Source organism: Theropithecus gelada, chromosome 4, assembly GCF_003255815.1.
Source record: "Theropithecus gelada isolate Dixy chromosome 4, Tgel_1.0, whole genome shotgun sequence".
NCBI lineage: Eukaryota > Metazoa > Chordata > Mammalia > Primates > Cercopithecidae > Theropithecus > Theropithecus gelada.
The window spans coordinates 28,051,139-28,074,126 of NC_037671.1; the positions used below are offsets into that span (position 1 = coordinate 28,051,139).

Sequence of the window (22,988 nt, forward strand, 5' to 3'; positions counted from 1 at the left end):
TACATTAATTGAAAGACTACCAAAATATGTATATATACCAAATTATATACATAATATGTATATAAACAAAAGACTAGGAAGTCATACTTCAAAATATTAATAGTTATATCTGGATAGTGGGATTACAGGATATTTTTATGTCTCATTTGTATGGTTCTTTACTTTAAAAATTATTTCCAAGATTATGTATTACAATATGTCTTATTAAAAATCAGCTAGTATTAAAGGTTTTTCTGGACAATGTTAATTTGCTATTGTTGGAATAAACAACCAAGTGAATAGTTTATAATAAACAAGCAGAATGTCTCCTTATGTGTTAGTGAAAATTCTGCAAGAAAAAAAGAACACTTTTCCCTCAGCCAAAAGATCCTTCTGAGTTAGTTAAAGAATGAAAACACAACTAAGCAGGATTTGAAATAAAACATGCAGGAGCCTTTCTGAGATAGGTTATATTTTTCCTCCTAGAATCTGCTCATTGCAATTAATTAGGCTTCTTCAAGAGTAAATTTTCCCTGTGCTATCCAATAAGTCAATGTGATATTCATCCTGATTCTTACTGTGAATGAGAGCATCAACATAGATTAAGATGGATGTATCTGCCATTTGTAATGAGATTCCACAAGGTATCTCCACCCACCAGTTCCTTTCTGATACTGGCAATCTCTGATTTTTGATATCCTAATGTCTAGTTGTCACTTCCAAAAGTCTAGCAACCTCTAGTCCAAACCATTTATTAATCCTTAATCTCTGCCTCACCCTCGTACCACCAAACAGGTATTCAATGTCCAAAATTAGATAGTCCCAATGAGATAAAAGAAAATAAAATTCACAAATAATATTGTCAAAACAACTTTTAACATGCTGTTATAAGTCCTATTTCCTGGAAGCTCTTTGGGGACAAAGTTCATGTCTAGTTTTTTTCTTTTCTTTTCTTTTTTTTTTTTTTTTAGACGGAGTCTCTCTCTGTTGCCCAGGCTGCAGTGCAGTGTCGTGATCTTGGCTCACGGCAACCTCCGCCTCCTGGGTTCAAGCGATTCTCCTGCCTCAGCCTCCCAAGTAGTTAGTTGGGATTACAGGTGCCCACTACCATGCCTGGCTACTTTTTCTGTATTTTTAGTAGAGATGGGGTTTTATTATGTCGGCCGGGCTGGTCTCGAACTCCTGACCTCAGGTGATCCACCCGCCTTGGCCTCCCAAAGTGCTGGGATTACAGGTGTGAGCCACTGTGTCCAGCTAGTTTAATCTTTGTTTCCTTTGCATGTAGGACAGTGCTCATTTCGTGAGTATTTATTGATGATAGAAGTGAGATGAGGAGGAGGAAGAAGAAAGGAGAGGAATGCATTTCTGGACAGGGTGACTATATGAAAAAAGGTATGAGCTTTGAGTGCTAGAGGCAGTGAGGAGACCAGCTCTGTTTAAGAAGAAGGATCATGCAAGGGGATTATAGAAATTAAGGTTGTGGCACCCAAATGCCCATCGATCAATGAGTGGATAAAGAAATTGTGGTATACATACACGATGAATACTACTCAGCTATAAAAAGGAATGACTTAGTGGCATTCACAGCGACCTGGGGGAGATTGGAGACTATTATTCTAAGTGAAGTAACTCAGGAATGGAAAACCAAACATTGTATGTTCTCACTCATAAGTGGGAGCTAAGCTATGAGGATGCAAAGGCATAAGAAAGACACAAAGAATTTTGGGGACTCAGAGGGAAAGGGTGGGAAGGGGTTGAGGGATAAAAGACTACAAATTGGGTTCAGTGTATACTCCTCGATTGATGAGTCAAAATCTCACAGATCACCACTAAAGAACTTACTTATGTAACCAAATCCCGCCTGTTCCCAAGAAAACCTATAGAATTAAAAAAAAAAAATTTTAAGATTTTAAAAAAAAGGAAATTAAAGTTGTGGCAAATGTGGCAAGACTGTGGAGGGTCCCAACATTTAGCTGAGGAGTTTGTCTATATCTGAGTCAGTGAGAGACCAGATTGAAATCCACCCTATTACATGAAACAATCCTAAATTCCTTAATGCTTCAGATCAAGTAATTGGTTTATAAGAGAAAGTTGGTGCCAGGGGAAAGATAAATATTAAACTTAAAAAAAAAAAAGGTCTGTAACTATGTAGAAATGAACCCATCAATTTGATGGAATTAGATACACTTGTTTTTAGGTATAATTTACATGGAGTAAAATTAGCCCTTTTTAGTGCGCAGTTCTACAAGTTGTAACAAATGTATACAGTAGTGTAACCGCCACCACAATCAAGATACAGAAGAGTTACATCATATGAAAAAAGTTTCCTCATGCCTCCGTAGTCAACCTCTCTACCCAGCCCTTGGCAACCAATGATTTGCTTTCTGTCCTAATAGTTTTGTCTTTTCCAGACTGTCTTATGAGTGGTATCATACAGTATGTAGCCTTTTGAGTCTGGCTTCTTTCACTTAGGATAATGCATTGAGAATAATCCATGTGATTGCATGCATCAGTTCATTTGTTTTTATTGCTTAGTCATATCTCATTGTATGGATATACAGTTTGCTTAATCATTAATTCATAACATTTCTTTTTAACATAACACATACAACTAATGTGGTACCCAGGCTGGAGTGGGGTGTGTTCACAGCTCACTGCAGCCTCAAACTCCTAGGCTTAAACCATCCTCCCACCTCAGCCTCCTGAGTAGCTAGACTACAGGTGTGTGCCACCACACCCACCTAAGTTTTTGATTTTTTTGTAGGGATAAGAGTCCCACTGTGTTGTCCAGGCTGGACTTGAACTCATGGGCTCAAGCAGTCCTCTCCCCACCACCTCCCAAAGTTCTGGGATTACAGGCATGATGGTGCAACCATGGCTAGCCCAAAATAATATTTACAAGCTTTAGGGATTTATTTACTAATTGACAAAGAAAGGTGATGACAGGAAAAAGAGAAAATGCAAATAGAGTATGCATTAATTTTAGAAATGTGAATGTCACTGCCCAGTAGACTCGTTTTCAGAGCAATTTTTTTTTTTTACTAGTGTATCTTTTAATTGCCATTTTATAGCTACCCACCGCAGCTGTCCTCCACCCTTCCCTTCAATGACGATGTTTGCAGGCTTCAGGGGACCAGGGACAAAGCTGGGGCCTGGTAACCCCACTACGCTACCAGCTGGGAAGAACAAGTCACAATTACAAATTATCACAACAGTTAGCACCTGTACTTGGGGTAGCTGCAAAGTGAGGCGGCCCCAGCTCCTCATTGTACAGTGGTCTATTTGGCAGTGACCTTGCTCAGGAGGCAATGATACTCCTTCAGCCTGAGGGAATTGATGTCGATGAACCCGGTGGCATCAATTGACTCATAATCACCCTGCGCGTTCATGCTCACGAGCTCCTCGTTGTAGGGAGACAGTGGGGACTCCTGGCTAAGGATGTACACGTGGCCCTTGAGGACGGACACCTGCGCTTTCCCTTCTACTCAGTCCTAGGACTTGGCGATGCAGTGGCGGACAAATTCACACTCAGGGCTGTGCTGGAAACCGGCAGATTTCAAGCTCAGCAAATTTCAAGCCCAGGCCTTGTTTGATTTTGCGCACCTCCCGCCTGGTCCATGGTGAAAGCCTCGATGTCTAAATGAGTGTGGTAAAGGATGGTGCCTGCTGGGGTCTCATGGATACCTCGGGCCTTCATTCCAGAGAAGCGGTTCTCCATGATGTCAGTACATCCCACACCGTGCTTGCCCGCGACTTCGTTCAGGTACATGAAGAACTCCAAGGAGGTCTGGTGAGTGGAGCCATCCTTGACGTTGGTCACCTTCACGGGGACCCTTTACGCTGGTCCCTTCACAGGGACCCTTTTTTAAACTCGATCTCGAGGATGTCAGGGGTGTTGAGGGCTTTGGCCGGTTCCTGGGTCTTCATGTAGAGACCTGGAGGCACTTGGTTTTTGGGGTTCTCCAGGATTCCAGCCTCCTAGCTGATGTGCATGAGGTTCTCGTCCATGCTCCACAGGTTCTTGAGAGTGACGGGAATGGGAATCCCGTGTTGCTTTGCGTATTCCATCAGCTCATTACTGCCCTTAAACTGGTTATAGAACTCGGGCATCCTCCAGGGTGCAATGACCTTTATCTGGGTGGGGGGGGGGGGCGGCCAGCGAGTACCAGGTGAGCTCAAACTGGACCTGATCGTTCCCCTTACCCATGGTGCCGTGGGCACCCTCTCCTGCTGGACGATTTCCACTTGTTTGTTGGCAATGCAGGACCTGGCGAGAGGGGTGCCCAGGAGGTAGCGGTCCTCACACAGTGTGCTGGACTGGATGGCCGGCCAGATGAACTCCTCCACAAACTCCCTGATGACATCCTCAGTGAACACCTGTTTGGCCACAAGTTTCAGTGCCGCCTTCCTGGCTTCCTCGAAGTCTTCCTTCTGGCCAGTGTTGGCCAGGTAGGCAATGACGTCATAGCCTTGTTCCTTCATCCACACGAGGATGCAGGAGGTGTCCAGGCCACCACCATAGGCCAGAACCATGGAGCCTTTGCCGGACCTAGCATCTGGGATTGGAGGCGCTAGTTCTAAGCATCTGGAGCCTGTCTTCATAGTGCAGTGAACCACTCGGTCAGGCAGCAGTGGCAGGCAACAGAGCAGGACCATGCAGATTTTTAAACCATTGTTAAAGGTTTACAGTTCTGTGTCCTTTTGGAAACAGTGTGGCCCCAGACTGACAACTGACCCTCAAAGAGGGAGGAAAGCCCTCACCTTGCCTCCCGACAATACTGCAGCGCTGTTTCTCATAACTTGTAACTGCTGCTTCCCTACTCTGTCCACGGAGCAGGTGAGTATCAGACTTAGCTGAAGCTGATAATCGTTTCTAGATTTTGTCAATGCTTTGCCTTCAGTTTCCTCTTTATGCCTGTTTTAATCCATTGATATCCTTCTCACCATGGGTTTTCTTTGATGACTTGGAAAGCTATTTTCTCTGTTTCTAGTTATTTATTGAAAATTGAAGTTGCCATCCTTTCGGCTCCACAACATTCTCTGAAGCCAAATTTGTGACTTCAGGTTGTATGTCGATGGGTGAGCAATCAGACATGTGGGGCCATGCTCAGTTTAACCTTCAAATATTCACACTAAATGGACGGGAGAAGAGTCAAGAAAAAAAGAGAGGCTATAGTTGATATGTAGAGGTCTCTCTTACCATTTAATGGTAACAGGAAGCCCTCTCTGCCTCACGCCCGCTCCCACCCACAGGTCCTGGTGTACAGGTGGGTGGCAGGAGTTCTAAGAATTTGATCTAGTCAAGGGGGGAAAAAGGTAATTTAGAACTTCTATTTATTTAGCTTTAGGATTCTTCCAGACAACTTCCAATAAGAGCCTGTGGTGTTAAGGTTTCTGCTATTTGGAGATAGTACTTTGGATTTTCATAGTAACTCTCTGTTGAATAACAGTGCTCTAGAAGCCCAGAGCTAGGGGAAGACTGGGTGCATGACAAGGCTATTTAGGGTTAGAAGTATAAAAGCAACAGGACCTTTAAAACAAAATGACAGGGAGAGATAAAGAAGTTTACCCTCACCCCCTCCCAGCACTATTTGTGCCTTAAAAGAAGGGAAAAACAAAAGTTCTTTTTAATTTAAACTGAATTTCTAAGGAGAAAAAAAATTTCATTGTTTTTAGAATATAATTGATTAAAACGAAAACTGAACGTTGAACTTGAGAAAACCATACAAATTAAAGAAAATGCACATTAGGTTTAAAAGAAAAACTTCCTGTGATATGATGAATATGCGTATTCAACATGGCTTTGGAAAACATTGTTTTTTCACTTTAAGGAGCAATCTTTCCCTTCACTTAGTCCTCTAGTGAGCAACTGTTCAGGAAGAGTGAGAGGGTGGGTTTTCTTAGAGGTCAAGAATCAGAGCTGTAGGAGACACTGAAATATGGGCTTGACCAGAAGACTGTGATACATTGATGAGCTTCTTCACGACTCCAAGGGATGATTTGGTTGTGCTTTGATATATGGTATTTCAAAACCAAGTTGTACGTGTATTCACCAACAAAAGAAACTGAAGAAATTGCATGAGATTAAAAGTTACAAAGATTGTTGGGTTTTTTTTGTTTTTGAGTCAAGTCATTTTTAAAAGCATCGTGCTCAGCAAGACAGGTTTATAAATGAATGCTACTCACAGATGGAAACTAAAAAATGAACAAAACCACTAAAAGCTACATAAAAGGTTTCTTATTTTTCTGTACTGTATGATTAATTAGAGCCATCGTGTGAAAAAGAGAGGAAAATTGCTTCTCTTCATGGTATTTTGCTATTAGGGAGCTTTTATTAGATATTTATTTAGGTATACATTTTGTCACATGTATAAATGACAGACAAGTTCATTATTTGAGATCTCACTAATTGGGATTTATGAGAAGTCACATAGAGATGGTTTCAAGTTTACCTCTGCTTAGCAAATGAAAAATAAAGGACTGCGAAGGGCGGATTGAAAAGATGAACCTTCTAAAGCATTTTGGAAGCTCAATATGCAAACAACGGAGACACTAATTATAAATGCTTCCTGTTTATCCTTAAAGACAAGAAGCCTGAGAATTTCTGGAAGGCAATACTTTGTTACCCTGAGCAGCTACACATTTTTCTTTTTCTGTATATTAGAGAAAGGAGTTTTATGTGTACTCACAAAGAAATCATTTATATGAATTTCAGAATATGAATCCTGCAATTTCTTTAAATTTGTGAACGTTCACTGTCAGATGGAGATTACGGTGGTCTAAAATTCAAGACCATGCCAACTTTAAAGAAGGTAAACAGAGGAAAATCTTGGGGCATACAGCACGAATGCCTCTGAAAGGAATTTGGCAGGAGATAAGAGGCTGAGTTCTGGAGGAAACAAATAATAACTCAAGTGCTCTCCAGTGGAGAGGAGGCTGAGAAGAGGCCACTCTGGCTTGCTCCACAGGCCCTAGACCACTCCCGGGCTGCTCAGGTGTGAGTCTGTTTGCTGATTTGCTGACATCACCGGCCTCACAAGTCCTGACACAGCAAGTGCAAAAGAAACCACTCAGGTAAACGGCACATTCTGGGATCCGCAAGTCTCCTATAAGTAGCTGCTCCAATTTCCAAATGTTAAAACAAAAAAGTAAGCTCATAAAGAACTTGCTGATGCATTCTATTTTTAAAATAATAATAAAAAATAATTTGGGTGATACTGCATAGCTCACAAAAGATTTCCACGTGCATTATCTTAATGCAAACGACAATCGCGTAGGGGTGGATTCAATTCACCTACTTTTGCTTACAAGACGGCCCAAGCATCGAGAAGCGAAGAAAAGCACTTAGCACACAGGACTGCAGAGCCACCCAGCCCTCTGCGGGTTCCCAGGGGGAGGCGCTCGAGGGTGAAGTACAAACCCATCCCCAGGCTCCGAAAGAAAAGTCTACAAGCTGACCTCTGTGGGAGGGTCAGGGCCCAGGGTCTAAATATAGACATGCTGTGCAGCGGTTTCTGTTTCTTTCACGCACAGCACAGAAGGAAAAGCGTTTGGGGTTCAGTTCTGGCAGGAAATAAATACATAACCGGCCTCGTGGTGGCCATGCTGCAGCTGGCACACTCTGAGCAGGTACCTTGGGGGATGACAGGGGCATCCTCCGCTAAGCGTGGGAACAGCCTTGGGCGCCCCAAATGCTGGGGAGAAAGAGGGCCCCCCTCCCTGGGTATGAGTCACCAAATCCTTGAGCGACTTAGGTGCTCCTGCCCCACCCTCTTCTCCACCTCAGCCCAGCCTCTTAAATTCCGTGATCCGCAGACGCCCCCAGGTTGAGAAACCGACTGAACAAGAGGGAAGAGACAAGTTCGGTGGACAGGAATCCCTGGAGACACACCCAGCAGCCGAGGAAGGCAGAGGTGCTCCAGTCGGGCCGCTGAGCCATCCTTCTTGGCTCGGTTCTGAGAAGAAAAGGTAGTGGGCACCGTCCGTTGGAAGTGGGCTGGCTGCCTACGACCCCCCCACCAGCTCTAAGTCCAAGGGTTCTGCGTGTTCAGATTTCTTTCTGAGTGGCCCCTACCACCCTCGTCCTGCATAAAAAAGAATTCAGGGACTCAAGGTAGGCATTCTATAGAGATTTGAATATTCGGTTAATTTTCCTTCACTGTATTCTCAGATACCTGGACATTCAGCACAGCGCAGGAAGATGCAGTTTCCAATAGATTTCCAAATATCTCCTTAGCTGCCCTCAGACATCGCCAGCCCTTGTTCTGCCTCTAGGAGACTCCCAGAGCTGTGTGCATTTCAACCGGGCCCATGTTTTGAGATTTGGGGAGAGATTGTAGGGTGCATTTTCTGACTAGACAGAGTGGCCACTGGAAGAACCATAAAATTAGGAGTTGATTGATTTGAGCTTGAGTCCTAGAGTTCTAGCAGTGAAAACCCGCTCTGGACTTGTGTCTGAATGTTGGCTCTGTTCTGCCACACCGTGGCCTGTGATTTTTAATAAGTCCTTTAACTTCTCTGAGCCTCAGCCTCTCACTTGCAAAATGGATACAATTACCAACCTTATAGGGTTGGACTGAGAATTAAGTGAGATAATGCCCAATAGGGGAGCTGGCACAATGCCTGATACTGAGAGGTGACAATGTGCTGGCAGCCCTCACTCTCAGTGCCTCCTTGGCCTCCAGCCTTGGCGTCCACTCTGGCGGCACTTGAGCCCTTCAGCTCGCCAGGGTACCATGGGAGCCCCTCTCTGGGATTGCTGAGACCGGAGCTTCCTTCCTCTGCTTGCAGGGAGGTGTGGAGGGAGAGGCGCGGGTGGGAACCGGGGCTGCGCTCACCGGACGGTATGAGTTCCGGTGGGCGCTGGTGCGAGCTCAGCGGGCCCCACACACGGAGCGGCCAGCCGGCACCTCCGGCCTAGGGCAGTGAGGGGCTTAGCACCCGGGTCAGCAGCTGCGGAGGTTGCGCCGGGTCCCCCCGCAGTGCCAGCTCGCCGGCTTCGCACTCAAATTCTGGCTGGGCCTTAGCTGCCTCCAGGTGGGGCAGGGCTCGGGACCTGCAGCCCGCCATGTCTGAGCTCCTCCTCCTGCGGTGGACTCCCGGGCGGCCTAAGCCTCCCTTATGGACGCCGTCCCCTGCTCCGTGGTGCCAGGTCCTATTGACAGCCCAAGGGCTGAGGAGTGCAGGCAGGGCTCCGGACTGGCAGGCAGCTCCACCTGCAGCCCTGGTGCAGGATCCACTGGGTGAAGCCAGCTGGGCTCCTGAACTGGCTGGGGACTTAACTTTTGTATCTAGCCTAGGATCATATGTGCACCAATCAACACTGTGTCTAGCTCAGGGTTTGTAAATACACCAATCAGTACTCTGTATCTAGCTAACCTAGTGGGGACTTGGAGGACTAGCACTCTGTGACTCCGTGTCTGGCTCAAGGATTGTAAACGCACCAATCAGCACTCTGTGGCTAGCTCAGGGTTTGTAAATACACCAATCAGTACTCTGTGTCTAGCTCAAGATTTGTAAATAGGCCAATTGGTACTCTGTATCTAGCTAACTAGCACTCTGTGACTCTGTGTCTAGCTCAAGGATTGTAAACGGACCAATCAGCTCTCTGTAAAATGGACCAATCAGCAGGATGTGGGTGGGGCCAGATAAGGGAATAAAAGCAGGCTGCCGGGACCAGCCAGGGGCAACCCACTCCAGTCCCATTCCACACCATGGAATTTTTATTCTTTTGGTTTTTGCAACATATCTTGCTACTGTTTTTTTTTTTTTTTTTGGCTCCATGCTGCTTTTGTCAGCTGTAACACTCACCAGGAAGGTCTGCAGCTTCACCCTTGAAACCAGCGAGACCACAAACCCACCAGGAAGAACAAACAAGTCCAGACGCACTGCCTTTAAGAGCTGTGTTACTCACCACGAAAGTCTGCAGCTTCACTCTTGACTGGCGAGACCATGAACCCACCAGAACAAAAAAGCTCCAGACACATCTGAATGTCTGAAGGAGCAAACTCCAGGCACACCATCTATAAGAACTGTAACACTCACTGTGAGGGTCCATGGCTTCATTCTTGAAGTCAGTGAGACCAAGAACCCCCCAATTCTGGACACAATACTAATACTGTCCCTAATAAATGACAGATGTACTGTCTTACTCCTTTCTCTCTGAGCTTCAGTTTCTATACAAGAAAAAAATTGGGGGGCAGGGATAGTACGGATCCTTCTAGCTCTGCAGGGTAGTTGTGGGTCTCCAATGAGATAATGCATGTGAAATCACTTCCACCCTTAGGACTGTGAAGTCACTTCCACCCTTAAGAATGTGAAGTTTTAATCAACTTTATCAGGCTGACATTGGGCCCTTCATCTAGTCCACACTAGGGTGGGAAAGTACGGGGAAGAGTGGATCTGATTTGATGTAGGATGAGGTAAGGAAAGGCCCTGAGAATTGTGCTCTAAGACTGAGAGAAGACACCATTGATTAGTACAACTGGAGGCAGCAGAGTGCAAGGAGAGGTTGCCCTCAGAGAAATGAGGGCCAGGTGCAGTGACTCACGCCTGTAATCCTAGAACTTTGGGAGGCTGAGGCAGGCAGATCATGAAGTCAAGAGATCAAGAACATCCTGGTCAACATGGTGAAACCCCGTCTCTACTAAAAATACAAAAAGTTAGCTGAGTGGTGGCACGCCCCTGTGGTCCCAAGTACTTGGGAGGCTGAGGCAAGAGAATGGCTTCAACTCGGGAGGTGGAGGTTGCAGTGAGTGGAGATCATGCCATTGCACTCCAACCTGGCGACAGAGCAAGACTCTGTCTAAAAAAAAAGTAAGAGAAAAGGAGTGGATAGGAAACCAAGAACGAACTCTGGCCTGGACACAAAGGAATGTTCACGTACTGACTGTACTGAGACAGTGAGTGGTCTGACTGATGCCTCACAGATGAGCAGGGGCAAGACCAGGAAACAAGTCCCATACCCTGAGCTGGGACTCTCCGTGCCCCACATCACCTTCTCAGATGACAGAAATAGAGACAGCATTGGGAGTGAGGGTGAAAGAAAAAAAAAAAATACGTAACCTTACCCTGAAGATTATGCTTCTCATCTTAAAACAAACAAACAAACAAAAAAACCCCGGTATCTTCATTTTTTAACTGTTGTGGGGAAATAGAAGAAAATCAATTTTTTTTTTTTTGTCCTTTGAGGGAATTATAACGATGTCTGGGTTACTCAGTTAAAAGCTGGGTTAAAAACATGAAGTCAAACTATATGCTTTTCTTAAGAGATCAAGATATTCTTTAATTCTTTTCCTTCTGTGTGCAGGATATTATTGTTTTAGATTGAAAACACAGACTTTTAACTCAAGGTAGGGAAAGAAAATAGAGTGGGAGAACCAGACAGCCAGAAAGCTCTTCAAACCTAGTGGGACTCCTGGTTCCTCCACAACTGGGTCTTAGCTTGACAGAACCATTACAGCCTCCACTATAGTGTCTCTCCCCTTTTTCCCATCCTTGTTCTTCTGTATCCTCCTGCCTCTGCTTGTCTGTGTCATCCTGGCTCGGGTCTTAAATGGGGGAAAAGATCTCTGTTTTTGTGTACAGGTTGTATAATCATATACAACGTCAAAGAAAAAGTAGGGTTGATGACTAGCCTAATACATTGTGAATCATAATCATTTACTGCTTATTAAATAAACTATCCCTGCGTAGTTGCTACTGATGTTATTGCCAGGGTACAGATGAAGTGAAGTGGGACTTAGAGGGTTCAGAGTCCCTCGTTTGCTCAGAGCTTCCCCTGAGAGAGGACCAGAGCTATGGATAGAATGGGGGTGCCCCAGAACTCGGGGGTTGTCCCCTCTGATGACCATGTTTACTCATGCTTTTTGGTGATTAGAGATCTTACCACTTGCAAATAACTATACTGTATAAGAATACAGCCAATAATGGGATACTACTCAGCAACGAAGAGGAACAAATGTACATGCAATATCGTCGATGAATCTCAAGTGTATCATGTTAAGTGAAAGACGTAAGACTCAAAAGGCTACATACTGTATGATTCCGTTTATGAGATTCTTTTTTTTTTTTTAAGATGGGGTCTTGTTTTTTTTTTTTTTTTTTTTTTTTTTTTTTTTTTTGGGTCTTGTTTTTTTTTTTTTTTCTTTCTTTCTTTCTTTTTTTGAGATAGAGTTTCACTCTTGTTGCCCAGGCTGGAGTGCATTGGTGTGATCTAAGCTCACTGCAACCTCTGCCTCTTGGGTTCAAGCGATTCTCATGCCTCAGCCTCCTAAGTAGCTGGGATTACAGGCATATACCACAATGCCCAGCTAATTCTGTATTTTAGTAGAGGCGGGGTTTCTCCATGTTGGTCACGCTGGTCGTGAACCCCTGACCTCAGGCGATCCACCCACCTTGGCCTCCCAAAGTGTTGGGACTACAGACGTGAGCCACTGCGTCTGGCGCCGGGGTCTTGCTATTGCACTTGCCTAGGCTGGAGTGCAGTGGCTATTCACAAGCAGGATCCCACTACTGATCAACATAGGAGTTTTTACCTGCTCTGTTTTCAACCTGGGCCGGTTCACCCCTCTTTAGGCAACCTGGTGGTCCCTCGCTCCCAAACGGTCACCATATTGATATTAAACTTAGTGCAGACACCCAGTCAGCAGAGCACACTATACCCCAGAACACCTGGGCTCAAGCCATCCTCCCGAGTAGCTGGGACTTTAGGCATGTGCTACTGTACCCAGCTTATGGGACATTCTGGAAAAGCCAAAAACGATAAGGACAGAAAACAGATCACTGGTTGACAAGGGCTGGGGAAAGGGATTGACTCCAAATGGGCATGAAGGAATGTCTGGGGTGATGGAACTCTTCTATATCTTCATTGTTGTGGTGGTTACACGACTGTAAGTATTTGTCAAGACCCATAGGACTGCACACTTAAAAAGTATGCCGTACTCTGGGCCGGGCGAGGTGGCTCAAGCCTGTAATCCCAGCACTTTGGGAGGCCGAGACGGGCGGATCACGAGGTCAGGAGATCGAGACCATCCTGGCTAACACGGTGAAACCCCGTCTCTACTAAAAAAAAAATACAAAAAAAACTAGCCGGGCGAGGTGGCGGGCGCCTGTAGTCCCAGCTACTCAGGAGGCTGAGGCAGGAGAATGGCGTGAACCCGGGAGGTGGAGCTTGCAGTGAGCTGAGATCCGGCCACTGCACTCCAGCCTGGGCGACAGAGCGAGACTCCATCTCAAAAAAAAAAAAAAAAAGTATGCCGTACTCTATGTAATTATACCTCAATAAACATGACTAAATTTTTTTTAAACTGTTAACAAAGATTGACTGATATATATGTTGGAGTGTTTAGAATAAAGTATACAGATGTCTGTAATTTATTTAGACAGCATTAAAAATAAGATTTATTAAAGGATTTATAGAGAGATACATAGTTAGGTATGTGATGTAGGTGGTAGTTACATGGATATTCACTGTATAATTATTTCAACTTTTCTATATGTGAAACGTATTAATAACAAAATGTTGGAAAACATTTAAAAATACATCTAATGCATTTTCTTCACCATCTATGCCATTTAGAGGGTTGCTTGTAGACCCATACACTTGCTTTCATACTCTCTCATGAGTTCAAGAGTACTCTCCCTCTCCCCTTCAAACCATCCTAATAGGAGTAAAGTTTCCCCTTGGTACAGAGGGGAAGAGCTCTTGGAGTTCTTTGCCGACTCACATGAATTTACTGTCCTCCCTTTGATGCAGTATCAGCAAGCGAATCCTTTATGGTGTTTTGTTTTGTTTTTTTTTTTTTTTTTTTACTTGCTTGAAAATGGAAGGAATGGATTAATTTCACTCAATTTGTAACAAACCTCTGGGAACAAGCTTTGGGCAGGAGCAATTCAAAGTGTTAGCAAGTATCTCAGTCTCCGTTTTTCTTGATACTGCCTGGTTCTTGCTGCTGGCTCAGGCTTTGCCTGCCTCTTTCCATCCCACCCTGCAATGGAGGTAAGAACTAAGCCACCTGCTCCCAAACACAAGAACCTCTCTGATGCCTCAGAAACCAGGCACCCCTAGAGCCAACCCTTGATGGGATTGGAAATGGTCTTGTTTCCAAATCACCCTCTGTTTGGTGGAGGATGAAAAGATCTCCCCTTTAAAGAGTGTGTGAGGCATAGGTTTTTGAAAATAGATATGCATACCTTCTCCCGATTACCGTGACCTTTAAAATAGCCCAGTTTCCAGCTGGAAACAGAAAGAGCAGCACAGCGTGACTGGAGAGTCACAGATGTCCAGCCTCCATAAGTAAGTACATGGATAGTTCAATTCCCAACCAATACAATCCACTTTACAATTATAATCATTTTTTAATATTTAAGTGAATCAGATTAGATACACTTAAAGTGTCTCAAACTCTACAAGCTTTCATTTGGATTTGGGTATATGGATCCTGTCTGAAGAAATTTATTTCTATTGACATAAAAAGGTACCCAAGTTATGTTGTGAAATGAAACAGTAAGTTGTAGAACATGGTATTATTCTGATCCCATTAAAAAATATATTTAGCTCAGCACTTGGGGAGGCCAAGATGGGAAAATTGCTTGAGCCCACAAGTTCAAGACCTGCCTGGGCAACAGAGCAAGACTCTGTCTCTACAAAAAATTAGCTGGGCATGGTGGCACATTCCTGTGGTCCCAGCTACTTGGGAGGCTGAGGTGGGAAGATGGCTTGAGCCCAGAGGTTCGAGGCTGCAGTGAGGCTCCAGTGAGCTGCGATGGCGCCACATGCCTGGGTGACACAATGAGACCCCATCTCAAAAAAAAAGTTTTAGGTTTTAGCTCTTATTTTTAATATTTAAAAATGGATATTTAACTTAATGGGCTATAATCTATTAACATCATTGTTTATTTGATGCTCACGTTGTCCCAGTTTTGCCAGTAGAAGCCCCTCCAAGGCAGCTTCCCAATCCTTTTGACAGATTTCCTTTTCTTTTTTTTTTTTTTTAGCACTTCTTTATTTTCTGGCACAAGGTGTTTCAGCCTAATCTTGTAATTTAACTGCTGCAGCCCTGGGATCAGAATTTTTCCAATGAGCCCTCATTCCTTTTGGTGTGACTGATATTCAAAAACCAAGATCTGGGTACTAGGTCGCTCATTGCTATTGGGTGTTACTGCTTCTAGATCCTTTTAGTGGACAGAGCTAGGAAATATCTGTGTCTGTCTGTCTATTTAGATTATTCTAATTCCAGGGCAACAAATAGGATTCTTTTTTGTCTTCGCTCATTTTATATTTGTATCTGCCTTCTCCCACAGTGAGAACTCTGGCTCCCAACACATCATGTAGGTACTTGTTTGCTTAGTTCTGCAATACACAAAATAGTTTTAGAATTGTTATAACTGTGGTCTACAAAAAACAAATCTGCTAAACAGAGTTTAAGATTATTTTTATTACTTTATTTTTTTTTTGCTTTTTGACTGAGGATATTTAGCCAAAGTATTGTGTTCAAATGTTACTTGGATTAATTCTTTTCATTTTCTTCCATGTAGTTGTGCTATTCATTTGAAATATAGTTCATTGGTTTCTGTTTGCATTCAATTTGCATTTTTTCTCATACTTGTTTATTTAATTTTATTTTTGAATGTATAGAGAATTGATAACATTTTAAAACAAAAACTATACAAAAAGGTTATATGTATATATATTTAGCATATTTTACAAAAGAAATGGGAGTGCTATGCTGCATGGGGTGAGGGCTGGGAATTCTAGATGACTTTCTCTCTGTTGTATGTTTCTATATTGTTTGATTTTTATACAACATGGGTATATTAGGTTTGTATCAGATGAAAACAAAATCAAGACATATTTTTCAGTGCTATTGCCCAAGTTTACAGTTTTGACAACTGTGTAGGGAGGGTAGGAGGGGGTAAGGTGTGTGTATATAATTAACATGTTCTTACACAATGAAACCATTTCTTGGATCTTGCTATTTCAGAGGAAAAACTGGTACTCACATAGTGGGTTGGATCTAGGCTAACATATTTCAAGATGCTTTCCATTCCCTAAGATCCTCCTTACCCCCAACTTGATACACTAGCTTAATGCTTCTGAGAAAATTTGCTATTCTGGTAATTTTCTGCTACCAACCAGAGACCAAGTTATCATTCTAGCGATTAACTTTTGGGGCTCTTTAGATCCCTCATCAAACAAACAACCTGAGAATTACAGACTTCAGAATCCTTCGAGGTTCTGAGTTCTCTAATCCCTCTGTTGGTTTCATTTTCTTTTTTATGTTTATTAGCTGTCTTTGTATTTGCTGCTGCTTCCTCTCCTTTCCTTTTCCCTCCACACCCTCTCTTTTGTCCATCCTTGGCTGGAGACAGCTAAATATCTGTCCAGATCATGTACATACAAAGAAAACACTTTCTCAACCAACGGACCTCCTTGAATTATTCAAAGTACCTTCCATTCTCCAGTTTCCCATCATTTTTCTTCCTTGACAGTATAAACTGGAATTGGACATTTGGCAATTGTACCCATGGATTTAATCATTCAGGCAGGAAGGAGGAGGGTAAGCCTTCTACAGAAGCAAGTATTCTTCTGAATGATGAGAAAATAGGTAACAACATGTTTGAAGGTATATAAATAATTTTATGCCAGTATAAACACTAGGGTCCCTAAAACAAAATGCAGTAGCATTCTCTGTAATTGGCAGAGCTGTTGGTAAACAAGATTCGGAACTGGGGAGAAACCCAGGCCTTGTGGGGCCCAGCCGCCTGTTGTCTGGGATGAGGCTGTTAATGGATAAATTTAGCAGGTGTCTAGACTGAAACCCAGGAAAATATGTGACCTATGAATTATACAGAACGTTCTAAAAGGTTTCTTTCTTTTTTGTACTTGGGGTAAGCCCCTCACTGACCTCCTCTCAAATCTTTAAGCTTGTAGCTTAAAGGAAATAGAAACCAAGAGAGCAATTTGCCTGGTATATTCTTCTCCACTTCAGAGCAGAGAAGCCCAGCCTGAAGCCTAAAATCGCAGCACAAGGGATTTGTCAGTCAGTAGCGATTCTGATGGTCAGAACAGCAGCAAGAGACCAAATCAGCAGGTTGGAAAAGGCAGCAACACGGTTTCTGCTGTGGTCTGGGACACTTGGGTGTTTGTATCCACGTTGAAAAGCTCAATCTGCAACCATAGTGCCTCCCCATGCTGGTACAAAATCCCAGAGGGGAGGAGACCAGGGGAGAAACATGAGTGTTGTCAAGGCCTGACCCTTGCCAGATAACAGGTAAGCCAGGACAGAAAGCCGATAGGAAGCTGGGGTACTCTGTAAATTGACACTGGATCTCTCTGCAAGCAGGGGCCATCTGCAGAGTGGGTAGCCTTGTGCAGATGGAGGACTCTGGGAAAGATGTCCACATATTCTTCCTATCCCAAGCCCCTCTGTCTCCCTTAGATCTTGGCTTCAGGTTCTCATCTGAAGACAGTGGTATTTAGAAGAAAATCTAAGACTCTTTCTATGAATCAGAGTGCCTTCCAGAGCTGCACATGCAGTGAGGAATAGCCAGCTGGGTTCTTACCTCCCTGTGTAGAATTGTCAACCCAGGTTGGTGGCAGACAGGAAAGCCCTCCTTCGAAGTCCCACAGCCCCAACCACAGTCCAGGGCATGGTCTGTGGGATTCAGACTGCTGCCTGACCAGGTCCCCTTGCCCAGTCACAATTAAGAATGCCATCACACTGAGTCAGGAGAACGGCTCACGAAGCAGAACAAGACAATTAAGTCACATTGACACTGGGAGGAAGTCGCCAGTGGTATCTCTGAGACAGCAGATTCCCTAATCTCAAGTGCATATCAGCTTTGTCACTGTTGTCTTTTCAGTGGGACAGAGAAAACTCATTTCCATTCCTTTCATCGGAGTCCACAAAAAGTGCTAACCAGCGGTCGCCTCCATCAAAGCTCTACTTAACAGAGTTCAACTGTTTTTTTGTTTGTTTGTTTGTTTTGTTTTGTTTTGAGACAGCATTTGCTGTGTCACCTAGGCTGGAGTGCAGAGGCAAGGTAATAGCTCAGTGTAACCTCCAACTCCTGAGTTCAATCAATCCTCCTGCCTCAGCCTCCTGAGTAGCTGGGATTATAAGCACACACCACCATGCCTACTAACTTAAAAAGAAAAAATTGTTTATAGAGACAGGATCTTGCTGTGTTGCCAGGCTGGTCTCTAATTCCTGGCCACGAGTGATCCTCCCACCTCAGCCTCCCAAAGCATTGGGATTACAGGTGTAAGCCACAACACCAGGCCAGAGTTCAACTTTTTAAAGAGGTGAAACAGTAAGTTCCAAATGGGCTCTGTCATCTGGTTGCATTTACTTGTACTGAAAACAGCCTGGAGATCCTCTGTAGGGGCAAACACTCCATTTTCCCAGAAGAACAGGAGTCACACCCCTAGGGGCCAAGATTGGTTTTTCCCTAGTGTATCTGTGTTGCCTCCTGTGGGGTGTGGTGCAAGCCAGCTGAATGTGAGGGTGGGGTGCATCGCTGAGGAAGATGGGGATACCTTCTCCAGTATGACATTTCTCCAATTATTTTGTGAAAAAATGTGCAGGTGGCAATGGTAAGTCCTTCATACTGCCTCAAATGCCACTATTACCAATTTTAGGCCCTCAGCTCCCAATAGCTACATTGCCAGGAACTGTGCTAGGCATTTGACATTTTATGTCTTTTAATTTCCCCCAATGACACTGGGAGGTTTGGTATTGTTGTAATAACCATTTTAAGGTTGAGGAAGTGGGCACTCAGGGAGGTGGAATAAATTGTCCACAGGCCAACAGCTAAGAAGTTATAGAAACAGGATTTGAAGCCAAATCTCCCGGTTGTCAAAGCTTATATACTATTTAGGGTTTCTTTCCTTTAATCCCCCACCCCAACTGTGGCAGACTAAAGGAAAGAAAGGCTCTCAGGGCACTCAGTTATCTGTACCTGCCCCTCATTCCCATGCCCTGCCCTGACCCTGCTGTCATCATGTGGAAGGCCCAGGTACCCACGGAGCTGTTGCTCTGTCTGTACTCCTCTTTACCTGGGCAGGTCACAGGTAAGCAGTTTGACAGGGTTTACAGGACACCAGATAGGTCCTTCTCCCGAATGTCTGCTCAGTGTCACACATGTGTGTCTTTGCAGTGATCTTTGGCCTCTTTTAAAATTCAAATATCCCTAAGACGGGTAACATATTACTGTTCTCATACCTTGATTTGATGATTATTTTTTTTCCACTATATTGCTATGGACTAAAAAAGAAAATAATCTAAATATTTAATTACAGATTCTGGGGGTGAAAGGAAGAAGTGAGGAAGGCTTAGGGAAGATGACTTTGGGATCCATCGCTTTAATATGAGTTTAATTTTGATGGAACCCAGACAGTTATTGAGTAGATGAGGTGCCAGGTATTTTGCTCAGGGTTATAGGCATGCAGAGCATATTAAGGATTGGTTCTTACCTGGGGATATTTGAATATAGTCTGGGTATTAAATAATATGTGGGGATCATTGTTAATTTTATTACACAGTTATGTAGAAAAATGTCCTTATATTTTAGAGACGCTCTTACTAAAATATTTAGTGTGGAGATGTCATAATGTCTGATTTATTTTTAAATGTTTCAATAGGAAATTAGATGAAGCAAATATGGCAAAATGTTAATAATTGTTAAATTTAGGTGATAGATACATAAGATTCATTATACTATTTTCTCAACTTTACTGAATGTTTGAAAATTTTCATAATAAAAAGTAAAACAAAAACAAACAAATGAGCAAACAAAAAAACTTAAAGCTTTCCAGTAGCTCAAAATCGAAGTTCTATTGCAAAGATGACAATTAGGTTTTGTAGTAAGCAGAATTCTAAGATGGCCCCATGATTCTTGCCCACTGGCATATAGGCCATGTATAATTCTTGCACCTTGGGTATAAATATGATGAGATTTTACTTCTGTGATTAGATTATGTTATATGGCCAAAATGAGGGATTTTGCAAATGTAATTAAAGTCCTTGATCAGTCCATTTTTAACTAATCAAAAGAGATTATCCTGGGTGGGCCTGACCTAATTAGGTGAGCCCTTTAAAGAAGAGTCTATAAGCAGCAAAAGACACTTGTTGGCCTTGAGGAAGCAAACTACCATGTTCTGGAGAGGGTCATGTGGCAGGGAACAATGGGTGGCCTTTAGTTGCTGAAGGCCTCAGGCCTACAACTGCAAGAAACTAAATTCTGTCCATTGAGCTTGGAAGAAGACCCTGAGCCTCAGATGAGATTGCAGCCCCAGAGGACACCTTGATTGCAGCCTTGGGAGACCCTGAGCAGAGAATCCAGCTAATTCATGCCCATGGAAACTGTGAGATAAAAAATGTATGTTGTTTTAAGGCGATAAACTTGTGGTAATTTGTTACAAAGCACTAGAAAACAAATATAAACTTCAACCAGTGAGACAATTCTAATTGATTAGACATGGCACCTTAAGACACTATATTAGAAAAGATTCCAAGGCAGGGCCTGGTCTCCTTGGGGGATAAAGAGAAAGCTGTGGTTGATTAGCAATGTCTGCATGGGCATGGAAATGGAGAGTGGTAGCACATGTCCCTCCTATCGCAATTCAAGGTCCCTCTGTGTATTTAAATGAAAGGGGTTTACTAACTTATTTTTCTTAAGGACAGAATAACCCCAAAGGATTATATAACTTGAGTCTCCAAGTTGGAGGAAACGCTGACCTATGAGAAAAGCTTCAGAGAAAGAAGAAAGGAAACGTTAGCAAAGCAGATTTTAGCAGTTGCAAAATATTGCTGAGGGCCACCCTTGCAGGCTGACATTTGCAGTGATAGGCTGCCTTCCCTCACAGGTGTCTTCACTCTTTCTCCCTTTCCACTTTCTTTAATTTGCTGCCTGCAAACACGTACAGGTCTTTTGTGAGTTAAAAACGCAACCCTCCAAAAATGTCACTTGATCCTGTTCCTATTTCTAACTCACACTGACTCTCATGCAGCAGGGTTCTTGACCATCCTGTAAGAATATCAGAATTCCCTCCTTAGACACTATGCCAAAGAGGTTCAGGACCAGCCTGCTTAATGTTGAGCTTACATTCAACATCTATTAATATATCATTTCATATTAAAACCATGCAGAAATCAGCACAATAGTCAGATGTTAGTCTCAAAATTTAAGTGAAATGTCTGTAGTAAAGCAGGCTTTTCTCATAATTCTTAAGAGTATAGACCAACTTCCCATCCATACTAGTGAAACTATGTAGATCAATAATCCAGCTTTCCTCAGTGACGGATTCCATAATGGAGATATTGTATTAAAACTGTAGGATCACAACTATTTTCCTATAGATATAGAATGAAGTTTCACAAAAACTGGAGTTTAAGGTACACGCAAGTAAAAGAAACATGATCAAGAAAGTAAAGGCCCAGAGAAAACTGATGGCTTCTTTAATTATATCAAAGAAAAGGAAGTATTTTGCTTGATGTAAATTATTTCCTTGTCTTTGAATTGTCATTTGGAAACCAACCAGCCCAGCTTGCCTCCAAAACTAGTAGACTGTGACTATGTTGGATACATGTTCCTAAGCCACTCATTCATCTTAATTTAACTGTCTATACCAGGGGCTTGTAACACATAAAGAAGAGTTGCCAACGTGTAACTAGGCATAAAGAACACTGTGTGATGAACTTCTATTTTATTTTATTTTATTTTTTCAGATGGAGTTTTGCTCTTGTCGCCCAGGCTGGAGTACAATGGCACGATCTCTGCTCACTGCAATCTCTGCCTCTTGGGTTCAAGCGATTCTCCAGCCTCAGCCTCTCGAGTACTTGGGATTACACGTGTCCACCACCACGCCCGGCTAATTTTTGTATTTTTAGTAGAGATGGGGTTTTACCATGTTGGCCAGGCTGCTCTTGAACTCCTGACCTCAGGTCATCTGCCCCCCTCAGCCTCCCAAAGTGCTGGAATTACAGGCATGAGTGACCGCGCCCGGCCTGTGTGATGGACTTCTAATGAGAACAACACCTAGCACATAAACCAGGGCTTGGCTACTGGTGATCCACAGTTGTCACACGTTGCCTCAGAACATTGATGTTATATATTTAAAATTCAAAGAATAAACTGCCAACATTTAAACTTGAGAGCTTTCACATAGAAATTAGTATTTCTTGCTTTTTTTTTTTTTTTTTTTGGAGACAGAGTTTCACTCTTGTTACCCAGGCTGGAATGCAATGGCGCGATCTCAGCTTACCGCAACCTCCACCTCCCGGGTTCAAGTGATTCTCCTGCCTCAGCCTCCCCAGTAGCTGGGATTACAGGCGTCCACCACCACGCCTGGCTAATTTTTGTATTTTTAGTAGAGACAGGGTTCCACCATATTGGCTAGGATGGTCTTGATCTCTTGACCTCGTGATCCGCCTGCCTTGGCCTCCCTAAGTACTGGGATTACAGGCGTGAGCTACCGCATCCGCCCACTTTTTTTGAAAAATTGGAAAATCTACCAACCTGTACCCCATTCCCCATGGAAACAATCTGATGGCATTGAATGGTGGGTGTCCCACTATGATGGGACACATATTTTCCCACTTGCTGTACTCTCTACCACTCCCTATTGCTACCTCATACTGAGGCCAAATGTCAGTTGTTATTTATCATCGTGGTTTCACTATCATTTTTCTCACAACAGAGACAGGAAGAAAGTGAACTATTCGTTACCCCTGAAAACAGATACCTTTCACTCAGTCTTCTCAGCAGCCCAGCCCCTCCATCCATTTGAATTTGCTGACATCTGAGATAAATAAACATCTCTAAGAACAGACACACACGAATTTGTTACTTGTTTATGAGAAATGGTTTTGGCATACATTTGAAATGCTTTTTCCTTCTCAGATTACTCCAATGCTAAAAACTCCCTTTTGGTTAGAGTTCCTGTCTACACAGTTGTGAGTTTGATAATTTAAGAAGCATACAATTGGGTCGTTTGAAGGAATGAC

The 22,988-nt window shown here is 43.3% G+C and overlaps 1 protein-coding gene and 1 pseudogene across 2 annotated transcripts in view; both read right to left on the bottom strand.

Annotated features, from left to right (window-relative positions):
- The window catches only part of RIPOR2 (RHO family interacting cell polarization regulator 2), a 240,828-nt gene that overhangs the window by 216,973 nt on the left and 867 nt on the right, over window positions 1–22,988 (bottom strand). The window lies entirely within an intron of this gene.
- On the bottom strand, window positions 3,258–4,581 carry LOC112622096 (annotated as a pseudogene).